This window comes from Canis aureus, chromosome 27 (assembly GCF_053574225.1).
Source record: "Canis aureus isolate CA01 chromosome 27, VMU_Caureus_v.1.0, whole genome shotgun sequence".
In the NCBI taxonomy this organism is placed as follows: Eukaryota; Metazoa; Chordata; class Mammalia; order Carnivora; family Canidae; genus Canis; species Canis aureus.
Window position 1 is genome coordinate 4,883,914 of NC_135637.1, and position 17,246 is coordinate 4,901,159.

Below are 17,246 nucleotides of genomic sequence, written 5' to 3' on the forward strand. Positions count from 1 at the left end.
TGCTGCTGATCTCTTGTTCCAGGTGTTGAGGGCTTTGTTGTTCTCTGAGTCCCCATGGAAGGGAGATCATACAGCATTTGTTTTTTCCTGCCGGACTTATTTCACCCAGCATGATGCTTGTTGCAAAAGGCAGGATGGCTCTTCTTGTGGCCGAGCAATCTGCATTGCATCTATACCCCACATCTTCTGGATCGGACCACCACTGGTGGGCACAGGTGGGTTCTGCATCTTAGCCACTATACGTAATGCTGTAACGAATATGGGGGCATATTCGTTATGAGATGAGATGAGATGAGATGAGATGAGATGAGATGAGATGAGATGAGATGTCTCCTCACCACAGTTGTTATTTTCCTGGGATCTATCCCCGGCACTGGAATTGCTGGATCATATAGCTCAGTACCTAATAGGTATCCAATATTCAATATTTTCTGAGTGTCTGTGTGTTTGACATAAAAGAAAAAAATTTTGTCATGCTTTGGTAAAAGTATATCGGGTTTGTATTGAGATAGACATTAATTAAATATTTTCCATGAAAATATAACATCACTTACATGCAGAATCTAAATAGTTATAATCATAGAAATGTGGTAGAATGGGTTTGGAAGGGGCTGTGGGGCAAGGAAGGAGGGAAAGGCTGTAAATGGGTATGAGCTTCCACTTACAAGATGAGGAAGGTCTGAGGACCTAAGGGGTAACAAGGTGAGGTGACCATAGCTGATAATGGCATGTGGTGTCACTGAAATTTGCTAAGAGAATAGAACTTAAGTGTTCTCATAAAAAAATACATAAATAAATAAACAAGTAAATAAGCCAGGTATGAGGTAATGGATGCGTTAAATAAATTCTATTATGGGAACCCCCCCATATATAAATGTATGTATCAAATCATCACATCATATGCTTTAAATATAATGATCTTATTCATCAATTATACCTTAATAAAGCTGAAAAGAGAAGAAAAAGAAATGACCCTAATTCCCATTAGGCTCTATATTCAGTAAGTGTTTCCAGGGATGAAGCAAAGCATGAAGCTGGCTGAAAATGGAGACATAACTAGGTGATGTATGAAGAGACAGCAGGTGCAAAGTGGACACGTGTCCTCATGCCCATGGGAGGGCAGCCTGGGGCCTCAGGAACAGCATGGGGAGCTGCCCAGAGCAGCTTGGGAGGCTGGAAAGGTTATGGAACCAAGAGTCATTAACGCTCATTACCATCACCCCTTAACAGCAGCTCCCCCAGCCACAGTGCCTTGCAGAAGCCAACGGACCTGTGAGAAGCTGCCAGAGCTGGGTGTGTCCCCTATGGCTGGACATCGCCTTGTGTTAAGCGGTGCAGGCAGCACACGGGTGCTGCAGAAATTGTTAGAGAGCTGGGGGAGTGAGCTCAGCCAGGACATTTCATGAAGGAGTCAAGGAATTCTTCCTCTTAAGGGAAGGAAAAACATTCTGGAAAAAGTTATGGAATGGGCTAGCATCCTGGATGCAGTGTGGAGTGCATGATGGACACGTGCTATTCCTGCCGGTCCAGGTTCTGTCCCCTTCTGTTGACAAAGGCATGTGGTCTTCTGGAGAGCACTTCCTTCACCAACACATGTGCTCCTGTTGGCTGTGGGTACCATTGCAGGCACAGGACTGATGGGAACACTCAGCACCTCCACGCCCCAGGTCCTGTGACTGTCCACAGGTGTGTAGGTGACCTACTTGATATCACTGATGCCTTTCCTGGATGGACACCGATCTTTGGGAGAGAAGGCTCCCTCCGCTCCCCCACTGGAGCTGCTAACCCAGAATAGCCTTAATTTAAGGCTTTTGATGACCATTTTTTTCTTACTACAAAGGAAAAAATTATCAACTGTAGAGGAAAAATGGTCAAACTGAAAAAACAGGCAAGGGAGGGATCTGATGAAGTTGGCTGAGCCGCTGGATCCTGCTATACCTCAAGCCAGTTCACTGACCGGCACCAGTAAATGCACACCTGGGTCAAGCAGTTTTGAGCCTGGTTTCTGTCGCTTGCAATTAAGAGTCCTGGCCAGTTCGAGACACCGCAGTAATTTGGCATTCATTGAAACACAGGAACAAGAGGAAAGTGGAGGAGCTGGGGGCTGAGGGAAAAAGACATCCACCCTGCTGGCCTGGTTTCCCAGATGCCTCTCCTTCATCTCCCAGCCTCACTTCTTATTCCTGCCACATTAGGACAATCAGCACCACAATTGCTTCTACCAGCCTCACTCCCAGCAGCGATTCTCCTGTGGGCCAGGGTGGGCCTCTCCCACCTAGCAGGTGCGACATCTGGGGAAGCCCATGGGCACAGGAACAAGCATGCAGAAATGGGGGTGCTTCATGAGCACCACTGAGCCAAGAGTAGGGACTCAGCAGATAAACATGGCCCCTTCCCCTCCACTGTAACATAGCAGCTCAAGTCGCCTGGAACCAATGTCCCTGCCTGCTTGCTCCCCTGGTATGCCTTTGCCCCCAGAATCACACACTCAAGTACACTCACACATAAGTCTCTGCAGGCTCTGCTTCTGGAGAACCAGGGATAAGACCTTACACCAGGCACGGTCCCATGGGTCTCAGGCAACCACAGACAGGCTTCAAAAGTCAGTGACTGCCCTGATACTGCACACGCAGCTCTGCTTAGAGGCTCACAAGTGACCTTTTGGGGGGTAAAGAAACTGTTTAGTTGGCGAGGAGTGTTTCAGCATGAAGATACATGGCAGATATTGCTAACTGCCCTCTTCTTCATTCTCTCGATGCAGAATCCCAAGTGTATTTGATTAATACTGGTGTATTTAAGCTCAGTTAAAATGATCACTTGTCACAGGTGGCCAACAGACACCTGAAAAAATGATCACCATCACTCATCATCAGGGAAATGCAAATCAAAGCCACAATGATATATCCCCTCACATCTGTCAGGATGGCTAAAATCAACATTTCAAGAAACAACAGGTGTTGGTGAGGATCCGAAGAAAGGGGAACCCTCTTACACTGTTGGTGGGAATGCAAACTAGTGCAGCCACTCTGGAAAATAGTGTGGAGGTTCTTCAAAAAGTTAAAAGTAGAGCTAGCCTACTATTCAGCAATCACACTACTAGGTATTTACCCAAAGAATACAAAAATAGTAATCCAAAGGGATACATGTGTCCTGATGTTTATAGCAGCATTATTTAGAATAGCCAACAAAGATTTTATTTATTTATTTATAAGAGATACAAAGAGAGAGGCAGAGACATAGGCAGAGGGAGAAGCAGGCTCCATGCAGAAAGCCCGAAGTGGGACTCGATCATGGAATTCCGGGATCACATCCTGAGCCAAAGGCAGATGCTCAACCGTTGAGCCACTCAGGCGTCCCAAATAAAATCTTCAAAAAATTTTTTTTAAACTTATAAATAAATAAATAAACAAACAAACAAACAAATAAATAAATAAAGATTTGGAAGCTGGAAAAAATAGTATTGCTTCCCTTCCAGCCAGGGTAGCCATGTGATTACACAAGATGCAGATGGAAAGGTCTGGCACAGTCTTCTGAGGAAAAACTTTGAAAGCCCAATCCCATTGGCTCTTTGCTCTTCCTGGTGGTTTCTGACCTTGACTCTTTATTCTGGCTAGAATATGGCAGCAGTTAGTAGAAGTGGAGTGGCTCTCAGGCTACCACGGGAATGGAAACCACAAGCTTTTTGTCCTAGGACATAGAAAACTAGAAAAAGCATCACCCTCTACACTAAGAACAGTCCCCCAATCTATAAAATCATCACTTTTCCTGAACCCCATCAGTGAGCAGGGGTCCAGGGAGATTGCCCAGCCTGAGATCTAAGGAAAAAGAGAACATGAGCATTGGCTTGCATGTGTCAGGGTTCAGGAGGAACATGGAGCCCCAGCAAGTGAGAAGAATGCAGTGAAAGACTTATGATGAGTTTGGAATGGCAGGGTGCAAGCTGGTATAAGAACCGGACCCCAGGCAGCTGCAGACAAAGGGGAGCATGCACACCCCCTTAGGCACTTGGCAAGCACTGAGAGGAAAGATGAGAGGCATCTCTCAGAGGAGCACATATGTACAAGTGAGCAGCCCCCACCATGCAGAGTCAGGACGCCTGCTTTGACCCTTCTCCCCAAGGAACAAAGTCCTTAAGTCTCTGGGAGGAGAGGCAATGTTGTGCCCCTAGGGCACAGGAACAGGACCTCTACAGCTAGCGAAAGGCAGAAGGCATGAGCCCCCAAGATCCAAAACATAGGGCCACTAAAGGCTGCAGCTGGACCAGGAAGACAAATTCCTGCACCCCCACCTCATACCAGGCTAACCAGCAGTAGCAGCATGGGTGTAGAGAGGCCAGAGCACAAGGAGAGACTCTGATGTCCTGGCACACAAGGAAAGCCTGAAGCTGAAGTGGAGCAGGAACACGGAGACATCCCCTCTGCCAAAACAAGGCCTACCCAGAGACGAGACTGTGCCAGAGAGATCAAGCCAACCATGCACTGAATGTGACACAGCAGGAGAACCCAAACCCAGCTCCACTCCAGACCACATGGACTTAACACATGTACACATACACACATGTGTACACATACACATCCATATGCATATACCTATGCATGTATACAAAAACTGTGATGTGCATGCATTTATACAGACACATGTACACACTTGCGTGGAAACACACATACATATGTGTGTGCATATGCACTCTTGCATACTTGCATACAAATACACATACAAGGCATGAATATGCACATACCCACAAATGTGAGCACATGCACATGTATGTGATATGTACATGTGTGAAGTACACATATATGCATCTGTCCCTATGTATACACATGCGCATGATCACATACACGAATAGCTTAGCAAAAAACAGCTGTGCCCATTTTCCAGCATGAATACCACATATGTCAATCTCCATGGCCTTATACACGATGCCCGGCATTTATTCTAAAATAATGACACACACCCAAGAAAGTAAAACCAACCCACCATCAAGAAACAAAACAATCACAATTACAAGGCAGAAAATTTTGAATAACTGTGACCATCACATTCAATGCTTTAGTGGAAAAGAAGGATAACACTCACGTGCAAATGGAGATTATAGGAAGGAATACATATTTCAAGCAGAAACGGTACCACTGAAAATAAAATTGGTAACAGAGCAAGCACTCCTTTTATGAGCCCATCAGGAGACTCGACACAGGCAGGCAAAGGACCAGTGAACCTTATAATAGGCCGATTAAAAGTATCCAGACTGATGTATAAAGTGAAAATTAAAAGAATATTTTTTAAAAAACAGCATGAAGGGGCAATATTATCATATCAAATAACCTACTACTTGCGTAATTGAAATTCTAGAAGTAGAAGTGTAAAAAGGAGACCAAAAATTTTTTGAAGAGAAAATGGCCAAGAATGGTCAGAAATAATTAAATACACTCAGTTCCAGACTCAAGAAGTTCAGACAATCCCAAAGCAGACAAATACCTCACACCACAACACAGCCCTAGACACATGATCACCAAACTTAGAAAGATCAGACATAAAAGAGAGATGACGAAGGCAGAGGAGGGAAAATACATACAGAGGAACAGAGAATTACAGTGGGCTTAGTGGCAGGAACCACAGGAGCCAAAGGACCATGCAGGAAGCATCTGACGCTCAGGGTGCAGAGAGCTGAGCATCAGCACTGTATCCGGACCTCTCGCTACACCTCTGTCCATATCTACATGAAGGAAGAAGTTTCAAAATGAAGGGGAGGGCAAGGAGTGGAGGATGAGGAATGACTCCCCGTGAGTATAGAATTTCATCTGGGGGGGATGAAAATATTCCGAAATTGGATAGTGGTGATGGTTGTACTTGTGAATATATTTGTGAATATACTTGTGAATAGACTCATGAATGCACTCATGAACATAGTCGTGAAAACACTTGTGAATACATTCATGAATACACTTGTGAATACATTTGAGGATACACTTGGGAATGTACTCATAAATACACTGATGAATAGACTTGTGAATACACTCATGAATACACTCATGAATATAGTTATGAATACACTCATGAATACACTTGTGAATACATTTGAGAATACACTTGGGAATGTACTTGTGAATACACTGATGAATAGATTCGTGAATACACTCGTGAATATATCTGTGAATGTACTGTAAATATTGTGACTATGCTAAGTATCATTAAATTTTATGAATATTGTGAATATACTAAAAATCACTGAATTTTACATTTTAATATATGTGCTGCCAAAGTGAGCTGAATTTTCCATTTTAAAGGAATGAATTTTATGGTATGTTAATTATATCTCAATGAAAAATAAAAGAGAAATAAACACTTTTTCAGATGAGCACACGCTGGGAGAATACAGTACCAGCAGACCAGCACAACAAGAAGTGTAAAAGAACATGACATTGGTCACACCTGGATCTACAGGAAGAAGGAAGATCTCCAGAAATGGTTACAGTTGATGTGAGTAGGAAAGACACTTTTTCTTATTTTTGATCACTGTAAAATGAAAAACATCAAAGGAAAAAGAATAGAATATGCTGTGGGTTGACAGCAAATGTAAAAGTAAAGTGCAGGAAAAAAATCAAAAAGGTCAGGAAGGAGGTGAAAGTATAAGCTGAGGCATGTGAATACACTACACATGAAGTGCTACACGATTATGGAATGTAATATGTGATTATTTAAACAGATATATCCTTTGCTAGTCACTGCAAAGCCATTTAGTAAACCTTAGGGCAACCACTGGGAAGAAGATGTTATAGAAGGGCAAATAATAAGGTAATAATAAGGCCTAAAATGGAATCATAACAAATTCTGGATTAACCCAAAAGCAGCAAAAAAGGATAAAAGGAAGACACACACACACACACACACACACACACAAAAAACAGATAACACAAATAATTGGCACGAATGGCAGATTTAATACCAATCATATCAACCATTCAATTGAATTTAGATGACCTGAACACACCAAATAACAAAGATTCCCAGACTGGATAAAATAGAAAGACCCAAGTATATACTGTCCACAAGAAACACATCTTTAAATATAAAATATCTAGCTAGCTTAAAAGTAAAAGTAGACAGGAAAAATGTACCTTGAAAATACAAAATAAAAGAAAACTGGAATGGCCATGTTATGAGACAAAATAGAATTCAGAACAGGGGCTCTTTTCAGAGATAAAGAGGATCACTATACAAGGACCATGGAATGAATTCAGCAACAACACGTATATATCTAACAAAAGAATTACAAAATACACAGTACAAAAACAGCTATAATTGAAAGGAGAAATAGACAAGTCCACAGATGTATTCAGAGACTCCTCTCTCAGTAATCAATAAAATAAGTAGACAGAAGATCACTAAGGCTATAGAAAAGCTGACCAACATTATCAACCTAATTGGCTTAATAACATTTATAAAATACTCAGCAACAGAGAAATGACATCCTTTTTAAGTGCACACAATACATTCACCAAAATAGACCATACTCTGATCCATAAAAAAAACCAGCAAACATGAAATATCAAAAGCATATAAAGTATATTCTCTAATCATTATAGAATGAAATCCAAATGAAAAAAAGATGTCTGGATCTGGGGTGATGAAATGTTCTAAAAATAGATTATGATAATGATTATGTGGTTCTGTCAATTAACTAAAAAACACTGAGTTGTACAGTTTAAATGGATTAGCTCTATAGTATATAAATTACTAGAATGAACAAATGAGCTTACTAAGGTCATACAAGAAATATGGCCAACATAAAAAAAATCTATTGAATTTGATATGCTAGTAATGAATGATTGGAAATTTAAATATGAAAAGATCATTTGTAATAGCTCCCAAATGAAATAGGTATAAATCTAACAAAATACATGCGAAAAGCACCTACATAAATGGAAAGATCTACTGCATTCTCAGGCTGGATGAGTGAGTATTGCTAAAATGCCAATCCTCCCCCAGATAATCCCACTCAAATCCCAATCAAAATCCCACCAGGATTTTTTGATAGAAATCAACAAGTTAACTCTAAAATTTATATGGAAAGGCAAAGAAACTCGGATAGCTTTCAAGCTATTTTGAAAAACATGTACAAAATTGGAACACTTCCATACTAATTTCAAGACTTCCTATAAAGTTGCAGTCCTCAACAGAATGTGATACCAACAAAAAGTTAACACACTGTATGGATGAAACAGAAGAGAGAACACAGAAATAGACTCACGACTACACTGCTCATTGGTCTCCAATAGAAGTGCCAGGGATCAAGATGGAGAAAGGACAGTCTTTTCAATGCATTGATTGGAATAACTGGACGTCCACATGCAGGAAAAAAAGACGCTTGAGGTGCCAGTGTGGTTCATTCAGTTAGGCAATTGACTCTTGATTTCAGCTCAAGTCATGATCTCAGGGTCATGAGATCTAGCCCCACATCGGGCTCCACACTCAACAGGAAGTCTGCTTGGAATCCTCCTTCTCCCTCTCCCTTTGTCCGTCCCTCTCTAAAAACAAAAACAAAAACAAAAACAAAACAAAGAAAAGATGTCCTGTAGGCTAAGCTACTGGAGTGTACTTTCAGTTACGTGCACTTGAACATAATCTCTAACTGTTACGGTTGACATGCTGATTTGCGGCTCATCTTGACGATTCATCTTAGATAATTTCTCTGTGCAGACTGAGTTTTCTGCTTTGTCTCTGGACTCAGCTGCTTAAATAGTCATGGGGTACCCACCTACAAGTCCGTTTTCATTAACAGATGGGATCTTAAGAGACAGTGAAGCACTAAGTAATCATCATCTGTCATTACCAGGACCGTCCTCATATAAGCAATTAGCATATCATCCAGCAAACAGTAGCGTTTGCTATTTAGGAGTGAAATCGGCTGCAGAGAAAAAGACAATTATCTTGCACCTTTTAGAAAGTCATGCTGAACCATTGCAGCAAAAGTAAGAATTAATTCTTTACTCACTGCCTCTGCGAATAACAACGTCAATCTCCATAGAAACCTTCAAAGATGGAGCTGTGTTTCAAGAGATCCATTCCTGAGAGAGCCTATACCAACAAATAATAGAATCCTGAATTTCCTAAAGATCCTACAAATGACACTAAACCAGACATCAAAAAAAGACAGATGTTTGGATTTGAAATCCAGTCAAATTTCACCACTGAGTAGCCTAGAATAACTCAAACTGTAACCAACTATCATAATTCCATTCCCCAAACCTTCTCCTTTAAGACTGTGTCAATCAGGGTGCTTCCTGTTGCAGATGATAGAAAATCCAACTCAAAACAGACTTAAAGAACAGGGGGGAAATGTTATGTATTTACTCAAGCTGTGGAAAGTCCAGAGGCTAGCAGGGCCACATTCAGGACTCACTCAAGCTTGCCAGGAAGTTCACTCCTATATCCCACTCTTCACTTACCTTCCTTGGACTCCATTCTTTAGAAATGGAGATAGTGCAACAGAAACGGTAGATACGTGGGTAAATATAACACACTGTCTTCCCCTCACAATGTTTAAACATGTTTGACAGTTGATAGCAAAGACAAAAACAAAAAAATTTTCTGGCAGAGACTTTAACATCCACAGACAAGACCTGTAAGACAACAGAGCATAAAGAGACCATTGAGAGACAAGATTTCTTTTTTATTTAAAATTTTATTTATTTGAGAGAGGGCATGAGCAGAAGAGAGGCAGAGGGAGAAGCAGACTCCATGCTGAGCAGGGAGACTGACATGGGGGCTCAATCCCAGGACTGATATCATAATCTAAGTCAAAGACAGATGCTTCACCAACTGAGCCCCTCAGGCACCCCCAAGAGACAAGATTTCTATATTCAAATTGAAGTGGTAAAACAGTGATTCCAAGTAGGCTGTGAAAAGTGGAGGATGTATTCTGCAATCCCTACAGCAACCATTTAAAAAATTATGCAAAGAGATATAGTCAGAACCAAAATAATAAATAAAATGAAAACTAAACTCCAAAAACCAAAAGGAAGTCAGGAAAGAGGTAACAACAGGAACAAAAAAAAAAAAAAAGGAACCAACAGAAAGAAAAAAATATATATATATACATATGTGTGTGTGTGTGTGTGTGTGTGTGTGTGTGTGTATAATGGTAGACCTAAATCCAAACTTACCAATAATGGAGTGGTTTACAACACAGGATGTACACCTAAGTACAAGCTATCCACAAGAAACTCACTACAAACGTAATGATACAGGTAAGTGAAAAGAGAATGGAAAAAGATATACCATGCAAATACTAATCCCGCTCCCCCCAAAACCAGCTAGGCTAGTTATATTAATATCAGACAGGACAGACATCAGAACGAAGGAAATGAGCAAAGATGAAGAGGAGTCATACATAGATAAAAGAGTCAATGCAGCAGAAGACAAAAGAATACTAAATATGTGTGCACCTGACGAAAGAGCTTCAAAACACTTGAGGAGAGCCTGACAGAATGGGAAGGAGGAATAGACGGGTGCAGAATTGCAATTGGAGACGTCGGCCCTCCCCTCCCGGCCATAGGTAGGACAGGGAGACAGAAAATCAGCAAGGGGTTTAGAAGAAATCAACACAATGGACCATCTGGATCTAATTGGCATTTATGAGATACTCCACCCAACAACATTAATTGTACATGAGTACACAAGAGTACATGAAACATTCACCAAGAAAGACCATATCCTAGGCCATAAAATAAAATCCTAATTAATGTAGATAAGTGAAGTCAGACCAGGTATGCTCTCTGGGTGTAATGAAATTGAACCAGAAATCAATCACAGAAAAATAATACATAAATTTCCGGCTCCTCAGAAATTAAACAACATGTTCCCAACTAATCCACAAGTAAAAAAAAAAACTCTCAGGTGAAGCTAGAAAATAGTTTTGACAGGGTGAAGATGAAAATCCGACCTATCAGGATTGGCGGGATGTGCCCTTAGGGGCAAAATCACAGTCCCAGATCAATCCTCTGAGCTCCCTCCACATGAAAGAAATAGAAAAAGCAAAGAGAAGGAAAAAAAATCAAGCAAAAGAAAAGAAGTGAGCTTTGCCAAGTCATTATATGTCACCAAAAATTTCCAAGCAGGTAAAGCTCTTGCAGAAAGTAAGGCATCTCAGCAATTTCTCTGCTTCCAAGTCCTCAGTGACACACAATTACTCTCAGAAGAGATTACATCCTAATCCTGTCCCTCCTGTCCCCTCTGTTCATGGCGCCGCCGCCAGGATGCCCCTGCCCAATTCACCCTAAACTCAAACAATATTCCATCTTCCATCCCATGTACTGAATACTAACATTATAGTGCTATTTTAACTGTCTTATTTGAATTGTTTTGTCTGGTGTTTCTGATAATCCCATTATGTAGGTACTAATAGTTTCTATGTATTACCAGCAAGGAAACGGAGTCACAGACCAGTTGATAACTCGCCAAAGATGACACAAGTAATAAAAACAGGAACAGGTGATTGAGCCCAGACAGCCTGGCTCCTGAATTAATGCCCTTAACCCAGCACTTCACAGTCAGCCTCCCTCTCTGAGCACCCAGAGCATCACAACTGTGCCTACCCCCTGGCATCCATTACTTTCTGCCTTGAATTTTGAGTGTTTGCGTCTTTATCTTAACTCTCTTATTAGATTATTCGTTCTTAGAGCACAAAGGCCACATCATATCAACTTCTATGGCATCAGATTCAGGCTTCATACATGTATGTGGAGTGAGGGAGGGAGGGAAGGTGTATTAGGATTCTGCAGAGAGAGAGAGAGAATCGGCTCACGTGAGTATGGACGCTGAGAAGTCATGAAACAGAGCTCAACATCCGCCTTTTTACTTAAAACCATTGCCTCCATTTGCCCAATGAAACTTTTTTTTTTTTTAATGTGTCTGAATCCTCACAGAAATTCAGCTACAGCCAGGCAACAGCAATCTGAGGATAGCTATGCACGTGCTCATCAATCCATCAACACAGAGACAGAGCAGCCCATCCTCTCTAGTCCATCTGCCACTATATCTCAGGGAATTTATCATTAAATATTTATGGAGCATCTCCTGTACCCTAGATGCTCTTCCAAGCCGTGAACAAGAAAAATCAGTGTCTACTCTCAAGGAACTTCTTTCTAGGGGGGAAAGGAGGGGCGTGGAAGGAGAAACACACAGGTACACAGAAAGTGAGAAACGTGAAAACATTGATGACTGCTTTAAATGAAATAAACTAAAATGCCATTTGCTGTTCCTGGCTGCGGGGAGGGCCTGGAGGTATGGCTGTCGTTGATGATCTGGGAGGAACATCCTGGGTGTTATTGGAGCTGGGTGCTGAATGATTTGATGGATTCAGGCACGGGAGCTCTGAGTGAAGACGATGCCACACGAGAGAACACCAGATCCTTAAGGCAAAAACGAGCCTGATATTGATGAGAATCAGAAAAACTGATGTGGCCAGAACATGGTAAGCAAAGGAGATTGGATGCAGGCGGGGCTGGCCTGGGAACAGCTCTGGAGGCCAGGACAGCGGCGGGACTGATGGATTGAACCTGGCCTGGGAAGGTACGGTAAGGTTTCAAGAGGACAGCACTTGACTTCATCTTCATCTGTAAAAGATGGCTGGGGCTGCTGTATGGATGGTAGACTGTTGGAAGGCAGACCACCCTTGGAAGTAGAAAAGTGTAGTGGAGAAGCTTCTTGGAGACATCCAACCAAGAGGAGGTTGTGGAGGCTCGGGCCAGGATGGTTGGGGTGGGGGATGTGGGAATGCAGAGAAGAGGAGGATCCAAGAATCCAAGATGTGCTTTGGTGGGGGTGTGATGTAAGAACTGGATGAGGCCAAGAAGGGCCTCTGAGAAGCCAACACTGACTCCTGGGGACTTGGTTGGGCAAGTAGGCAGAGGGTCACATGATTTAATAAGAACAAATCTGATGAGGAACAGGCAGGCAGGACTGCCATCGATAGGACAGAGATGCCAGACCCATCGGAAGCCCAGAACTAACGGGATAAGCAGCCCCCCAGGGGATCCCTGCTCTGTCAGGGCCCGTGTGCATCTGGGAAGGTGACCGTTGCAAGCTGAGGGCAGGGGGAAACCCATCCTCGCTCCACCACCATGGTGGGGGCCCTTTAGGAGAGGCCCAGACACGGCCCACCCTTGTTGGTTGTTGTGAGAAAAGCAACAAAGTGGGAGCCCTCCTGGGACCAAGGCCCCCCAGTGGCGGCTCCTCACCAGGGCAGAGGCAGGGCCACCAGGACCCCCGTGGGCTCCTGGATACCTCCAGTCTTACGGTCCAGTCATCTCTCCACATCGTGGGCTCTGGCGAAGCTCTTGAGAATTCACACATGGCCCACAAGAACCACTTCAGAAACCACTTGCATAACTACAAATGTTCTCATTGAGTTTCTGGGTTGTAATTTGAAGGGGGTGGACATGCCCACTTCTCAGCTGGCTTCCTGCAGCATGTCTGTACTTCGGAGGAGCAGCCCCGGGTCCCGCCTGGGTCCTTCCCGGCAGCTGGGGCTGTGAACAGAGGAACCTCTCAAGACCACAGACATCTCCCTCCTGTCCTCCTGCGGGCTCACCCATATTTATTTGTTTTCAATGTGCTGTTTTGTTAAGAGTCTATGGAATGCACCTCCCTTGCCAATTGAGTTGGAACAGAACAGGAGAAGACGCAGCTGACGCTACTCAATTCCTTAAAAGTAACTCCTTTAAAAAACAAGGGAGGAAGTGCCTCTCTGCCTCTCTTCCTTGCTCAGCTGTCACGAATCTTTCCAGAATAAAAGATACTTTCCTCTTACCTTTTCTTCTGAGACCCAAGAGCATGATGAGCCCCAATAGCAACCTCTGAGCGCTTACATCCCCAACCAAAGTCTGTTCTTTAATGAAATCACTTGGAATCCAATAATTTAGATGTTATTTTGGCAAGTGGATATGACAAAGGGGGAGGGAGATGAACTTATTAACACTCTCCCCATTTGAGCCAACAGAAATCTCACTGGGGTGGGTTTTTTTTTTTTCACCTCAAAAAAGATTATCCATAGTTACATTTTCAAAAGTCAAAAAAAGACGAGTTTTCTTGGAATTTAGTTGATAATATAGTTCAGAGATTCCCTATGCATTCCTGGTCTTAAAATGTTTAGTAAATCCTGAGAGAGAAGAGTTTAACGAACTCCCAGCTGTTCAGTTTCATTCCCGCCTGAACCCATTTCCTACAAAGCCTTACAGCCCGCTGAGAATTCCCGAGAAGATGGCTTATCTCCTATTGCACTGTTTCTAAAATAGAGTGGCGGTGCCGCTGACTACCTAATGGGCCTGACACTCCTCTCGTCAGAAAAAGAATTAAAAAGATGTTCTAATGAATGATTTTATGTTAGGGGGATGGTTCAGGGGACCGGAGCCCCCCACAGTGCCCGTGTTGATGCGGGTACGGAGGTGGGTACGCAAACGTTCAAACTGTACTTTTGAAGTAGGGCTCAGCGCCCTGGCCTCAGGGGAAGCGGGACCGTGGAAGCACACGGCCCGCGATGGCTAGTGGTAATTATCGAGCATTCTCATGCGTGCCACAGATAGGACCATCTGGGTCACAGAACTAAGACACCTACATAGTTCGTGTGTTTTCATCCAAATTATTTTATTTCCTTGACCCTGAATTTTGGGTGTCTAGAAATCATGCTTGAGACATCGCCTAACTCAGAATGTGCAGAATTGTCGGAAATAACAGTTTTTACACCCTGGACTCATCTATTGCAAGTTGTCCCACATCGCTAAATAAAAACACACCATTTATGAACGATTTAACAACATATTTCCTGGGGCGCCTGGGTGGCTCAGTCGGTTAATGGGCTGACTCCTGGTTTCCGCTCAGGTCATGATCTCGGGTCATGGGGTCGAGCCCCAAGTTGGGCTCCGGCTCAGCAGGGGGTCTTCTGGAGGTTCTGCCCCTCCCCCACTCATGCTCTCTCTTTCTCTAAAATAAATAAATCTTTAAAAATAAAAAAATCATATATCCTGACTCTTGAATGTAATCATTATCTTACAAGTTATTTATTTATTTATTTATTTATTTATTTATTTATTTATTTGCATATGTTTTTACTGGAGTTCGATTTGCCAACATATAGCATAACACCCAGTGCTCATCCCATCAAGTGCCCCCCTCAGTGCCCATCACCCAGTCACCCCATCTCCCCTCCCACCTCCCCTTCCACTACTTGTTTGTTTCCCAGAGTTAGGAGTCTCTTATGTCCTGTCACCCTCACTGATATTTTCCACTCATTTTCTCTCCTTTCCCCTTTGTTCCCTTTCACTATTTTTTATATTCCCCGAATGAATGAGAACATATAGGGGATCCCTGGGTGGCTCAGCGGTTTAGCGCTTGCCTTTGGGCTGGGGCATGGTTCTGGAGTCCTGGATCAAGTCCTGTGTTGGGCTCCTGGCATGGAGCCTGCTTCTCCCTCTGCCTGTGTCTCTGCCTCTCTCTCTCTCTCTCTCTCTCTCAATTTCTTTCTCTATCATGAATATATAAATAAAAAAATCTTTAAAAAAAAAAAAGGAGACCATATAATGTTTGTCCTTCTCCAATTGACTTACTTCACTCAACATAATACCCTCCAGTTCCAACCACGTCGAAGCAAATGGTGGGTCTTTGTCCTTTCTGACGGCTGAGTAATATTCCATAGTATATATAGACCACATCTTCTTTATCCAGTCATCTTTCAATGGACTCCGAGGCTCCTTCTACAGTTTGACTATTGTGGACATTGCTGCTATAAACATTGGGGTGCAGTTGTCCTGCTGTTTCACTGCATCTGTACTCTTGGGGTAAATCCCCAGCAGTGCAATTGTTGAGTCATAGGGTAGTTCTATTTTTAACTTTTTGAGGAACCTCCACACAGTTTTCCAGAGTGGCTGCACCAGTTCACATTCCCACCAACAGTGCAAGAATGTTCCCCTTTATCCACATCCTCTCCAACATTGGTTGTTTCCTGCCTTATTAATCTTCACCATTCTCACTGGTGTGAGGTGGTATCTCATTGTGGTTTTGATTTGTATTTCCCTGATGGCAAATGATGCAGAGCATTTTCTCATGCTCTATCTCTTTCTTATTGGTCATATGTATGTCTCCTAGCCTCAGCAATCAGACAACAAAAAGAAATAAAAGGCATTCAAATTGGCAAAGAAGAAGTCAAACTCTCCCTCTTCACAGATGACATGATACTGTATGTAGAAAGCCCAAAAGACTCCACCCCAAGATTGCTAGAACTCATACAGCAATTCAGCAGTGTGGCAGGATACAAAATCAATGCCCAGATATCAGTGGCATTTCTATACACTAACAATGAGACTGAAGAAAGAGAAATTAAAGAATCAATCGCATTTACAATTGCACCCAAAAGCATAAGATACCTAGGAATAAAACTAACCAAAGAGGTAAATGATCTATACCCTAAAAAATACAGAACACTTCTTAAAGTAATTGAGGAAGACACAAAAAGATGGAAAAATATTCTATGCTCATGGATTGGAAGAATTAATATTGTGAAAATGTCAATGCTACCCAGGGCAATTTACCCATTCAATGCTATCCCTATCAAAATACCATGGACTTTCTTCAGAGAGCTGGAACAAATCATCTTAAGATTTGTGTGGAATTAATGAGATACCACCTCACACCAGTGAGAATGGGGAAAATTAACAAGGCAGGAAACAACAAATGTTGGAGAGGATGCGGAGAAAAGGGAACCCTCTTACACTGTTGGTGGGAATGTGAACTGGTGCAGCCACTCTGGAAAACTGTGTGGAGGTTCCTCAAACAGTTAAAAATATACCTGCCCTACGACCCAGCAATTGCACTGTTGGGGATTTACCCCAAAGATACAGATGCAATGAAACGCCGGGACACCTGCACCCCGATGTTTATAGCAGCAATGGCCACGATAGCCAAACTGTGGAAGGAGCCTCGGTGTCCAACGAAAGATGAATGGATAAAGAAGATGTGGTTTATGTATACAATGGAATATTACTCAGCTATTAGAAATGACAAATACCCACCATTTGCTTCAACGTGGATGGAACTGGAGGGTATTATGCTGAGTGAAGTAAGTCAGTCGGAGAAGGACAAACATTATATGTTCTCATTCATTTGGGGAATATAAATAATAGTGAAAGGGAATATAAGGGAAGAGAGAAGAAATGTGTGGGAAATATCAGAAAGGGAGACAGAACGTAAAGACT